General features: G+C 36.6%; 1 pseudogene; it reads left to right on the top strand.

Annotated features, from left to right (window-relative positions):
- The first annotated feature begins 1,300 nt into the window (after positions 1-1,300).
- Positions 1,301-4,277, top strand: LOC148938943 (uncharacterized; annotated as a pseudogene).
- Positions 4,278-4,772: the final 495 nt, after the last annotated feature.

The following is a 4,772-nucleotide window of genomic DNA, read 5'->3' as shown; positions in this document are numbered from 1 at the left end:
ATGGTTGAATGTTTTCGACTGGAAGTAGAAAATTATTTCCAGATTAATGACGCCTGTGATGAAAACAATAAAAGAAACCCAGAGCAAAAAAGTAACTTTAACAAAACGGTATACATAGACAATGAACTATGTGAAGACAAATGCCAGGGCTCTTACGAAACATAGATTTATAGTACACGGCCGGAGAAAAATAAATCGGATTTTAATAAGCCTTCTCTGAATGTTTGTTTTTCGTCCAAAAAAGTACATGATTTTCAAAATGATTGACCAAGTGTAATTCAAACATGACATGGCGCCTCACGTCCTAATCCAGTTATTGATAAAGAAGAGAGCTTTGAAAATGATAAGCTGGACATGGAGTTTAAGGAGTGCACGGAAATTAACGAGTGCATGGACATTAAAGAGTGCATTGACACTAAAGAGTGCAAGGACATGGAAAAGGTTGACTACCAAGAGAATATGGTGGAATGTTTTCGACTGGAAGTAGAAAATGAGTTCCAGATTAATGACGCCTATGATGAAAACAATAAAAGAAACCCAGAAAAAAAAAGTAACATTAACACCACTTTATACATAGCCAATGAATGATGTGAAGACATTGAACAGTTCTATGACTACCCACAGATTTATAGTACACGGCCTGATAAAAATTAACATTCTTGTAATTAGCCTTATCTGACTGTTTGTTTTTTTTCATCTCACTTTAAAGATTTTCAATATGATAGACCACGTGTAATTCAAACAATACATGGCGCCTCACTTCCTAATCCAGTGGACCCACATATTTATGAAACCAAGAAATCGGCACTTAGATCTACTGAGGCTGCCATAATCTTAAGGACCGCTCACGAAACTGGTATATCAAAGTTTAGACTCTGCAAGAACAAAGTTCCAGCCTATCCTACTGCAGATAGTATTTTTTTAGTATGTTCAGATAGTTTTGAATACTTACAAGACTCCAAGGCCGATGGTTACCGCTATAGCAGAAGTAGTGGGGGACACTCAGTATCTGTACCCTCTGTTTATCCAAACTTCAGAAAGAGAGTTAATCAACGGATGATTGAAGGCAAGATGGTTGATTTGAAGAGAAATATCTTTCGATATAAGTAATGTGCATTCAACTGTCCCTTTGAGCATGGTCTACACACAGTGATTCATTATGTTGGTACTAGTGACAGAAAATTCAGTTGTGACCCCCATGGACACCATAAAAAGAAAGAAGGAATAAAAGCTATCCATTTTGTTCCTTCTGAGAAATCTGTATTAATAAGAGCCAAAAAATGTAGCAAACACCACAACAATGACTCCCCGAGAAGATTTCCATAACGAGTTTATCAAGACAGTGAATGAGCTGCAGACAAATGCTCCAAGAAGTCAGCGGCAGGTAAAGGATGCCTTTTCTTTGGCCAGAAAAAGCATGATATCCAAAGACACATGAAACATAATTCGATATCTTATGACGGTAACTGATTTTGTTGTGACAGAAAATATTTTTGGGCAAGGAGAAGCAGCCGTTACATGTATATAAGAATTCGCCATCTTAGAACTTGATTAATTTGTAAAACACGATATCCCTATAGTGTTCTATAATGATACCAAATATAACATTTGAAATTACTGGGTTTCAGCTCTGACATTCTGATATCCTGACTTTGACCACAAGGGGACAACAACTCTGATTCCAATTGCATTTTTACTTCACACAAATAGATCAGCTGATTCGCACGAAGAGCTGTTTATAGTTCTAATGAAGAAAGCACCAAGCATAAATTCACCGCAAAATTCTTTTGTGAGTGATAGATAAAAGGGTATAGAGGCTGCGAGAAAAAAAATATTTCCTCGTATTCAGGCTGCTCATTGCTGGCTACTCTATCGGATCAATGCAAAACATGCACTTCAGAAAATGGGTGAATCTAAAGAAGACATCAAGGTAGTTCAAGACGATATTCTTCAGTTGCTAAGATCAAAAAGTGAAGATGAGTATTACCAAATAAGAACTGACAGGCTCGTGAAATGGTCCATCCCTGCATTTACCTACTTTCGAGATAATCTGGAATCTGACATGTTGAAGTGAAGGCACACGATTGTGTCTTCATCGTTTCCCAGACTTCTTATTTTAATCCAGTCTCCGGAATAACCAACAATAACACAGAGTCATTCAATGCTGTGATGAAAAGAGTTATACAACAACAGCGAGATATGCCAATGGACAGATGTATCTTGGGCCTTCTTTGTTTAGACGATTAATATTATACACACGTGTCTCGAGGATATAAGGGAATAGAAGATTAGAGGCTCCTCGATAATTCAAATTATGAAAATGTATTTAATACTAAGAAGTAAGTAAATTAAATTTAACTGAGGAAATTAACGTTTTTGCTTCTGTTCCAAGACTAAGATACATAAAATTCCTTTTGCTAAATAAAGACGACAAGAGAAGACCACCAGCACAGTGGTTTAGTTGTCATAGCAGAAACTCTCTGGAGAATGGGACATGTTACATTTTGCAACGAAAAGCAAGTGAATCTTGTTTCAAATCTTCCTAGAAAGAAGTTTAATGTTGTGACACCACGAACAGAAACAATCACTGTTAGAGGACATAAAATTGTGACAAAGGGTGGTAAGAGGACGAGTTTGGTTGTAGTTTATGGTTGTTATTGTAATTTTGGAATCTATGCATATACTTGAAAACTAGCAGTTTTAAGATCTCGAGGACATGCACTAGTAACAGAAAAATCAGTTATACAGCTGAAAACACTCAAGAACGTGAAGGGGAGATCTAAAAGGCACGTGAGGCCTGGAATAAAAAGCTCATTAACCATTCAGGACTGTTACAATATTAAACCTGCAGCAGATTCTCTAGTAGCCCAGGACTTGTAGTATACTGATGATAATGATGTTCAGTATGAGTGTAGTTGTTTACCGTAAATTATTGACTCTATGTAATCTGACATGAAAACAAGCAGGGAGCATAATACATTCGAAATATGTTACAGAAATGAAAAAAAAGAAATTATTGAAGGAGCTTCATTTAAAAAGAGTTCCAAACCCCACTCGAACAGCGCTGATGGGACTCATAATTCAAAAGTTCAAAGCAAGCGGAAGATTTACATGGTGTGAAGTCTGTTCAAAACAGGCTGCATAGCCCCACTCAACTGGTGAAACCCCCCAACAGGGTAAGGAGACAGAATCTACGTGTTGAAGCTAACCAGTCTATAAGTCTTACAACCCGGTATCAGGGTTCCGCTTTTACAGAGCCCATCAGTGATTTGTATGACGAAGCACAACAAGTGATCCAGCATTTAAAAAGACTTTTCGGAATAGTGGTAAAATCTACTGATTCTGCTATCGTAGAAAAAGCAGAGAAACTAGAGTGGGGGAGAGCTATTTGTTCTCCCTTGAGGGATACAGACATGTTTCCAATTTTGTTTCAAGATCTTAAATCACTACTGACGCCTGATACTTGGCTCACAACTGGAATTGTTTCATACCTCGTGAATCTTGTAACTTCTAGCTGTGCGTCAGCAAGAACTATCGATAGCTACTCTACGTTCAACTTGATAAGTATTGATGCTTTGAATACTTACCCAGATACGCCTAGAGAGAGTGTTAGTGATGTTACGAATAATTGCAGTGTTTTGTTTGCTCAATTGTGTGTCAATATGTGTGATATAACGAATACGAAGTCCAAGAATCATTTCATTTTGGGAATATGTGATTTCTACAAGAAAACTTTATATCTTCTTGATAGCCAGAAGCCGTTAAACCACGCTCACGGGAGGCTAGTTCTTTCCAACCTAAAAAATCTGATGAAGGGAGTGGATAAACGCTACATAGAACTTGAACTTGAATCTTGCAGAAAAGCTTGACAAGTAGATTCTTCAACCTCTTGGCTTCTTGTTGTTAAATATGCCCAAGAGTACACAAACGAAATAGAATCTTTGTGACGTACAATGTCAATTTATCTTCCATCACCTTCTAAGTACAAGACGTCAAAAGGAAGATTTGCGCTATCGCAGAGATTCACTGATTTATATAACGATCATACTGAAATGGTAAATAAGAATACTCTTCAACTAATTAATAAACATTGAATCAAATTTTCGGTCCAGGTGCTTGAATCTTTTTTAATGCTGTACAGAAGAGCCACATGTTATAAATGTTGAAAAAAGATGCCAGAAAATATGCAGATCATATTTAAGAATTGTTCAGTGGTTGTATGTAGTGAATGCGAAGAAATATCCTGCAGGTACTTCTGTAGGATCTGTTGTGTCTAAATAGGACAACATACACAATCACTCAATCAGACACCAAAACGGAGAGAGAGACAAACACCGTCAGACACACAAAACGAAAAACTCTTAAAATACGATTGGGATCACCAAAAACGCTAAAAAACACAATCTAAACAATGAGACATCAAGACTAAACATTATAAATCATATGTTATAAGAGAAAAACTTCTAAAACACACGTAGAATTAGAAGCACAGCTAAAACAGACACTCCAAATCACAAAAGTTACAACTATATATCCTAAATCATTTGTTATAAAAAGCACATCCGTCAAACGATTGTAAAAACAAATAAAGCTAACAAAGACATTCTAAACAAAGAAACGTAAAACATAAATAACTTCTTCCAAAATACTCTTTGAAACACAAAGAGGGCTAACACTTACAAGCTAAACAAAGAGAGAGCACAACTAAACATCCTAAATCTTATAGTTTCAAACGAAAAACTTCCAAATACGCATGGACACACCAGCAGCGC

Source organism: Artemia sp. Qi Xiang Cuo, unplaced genomic scaffold (genome assembly GCF_049724085.1).
Source record: "Artemia sp. Qi Xiang Cuo unplaced genomic scaffold, ASM4972408v1 HiC_scaffold_23, whole genome shotgun sequence".
NCBI classification, from domain to species: domain Eukaryota; kingdom Metazoa; phylum Arthropoda; class Branchiopoda; order Anostraca; family Artemiidae; genus Artemia; species Artemia sp. Qi Xiang Cuo.
This window is presented reverse-complemented; position numbering and strand designations above follow the sequence as displayed.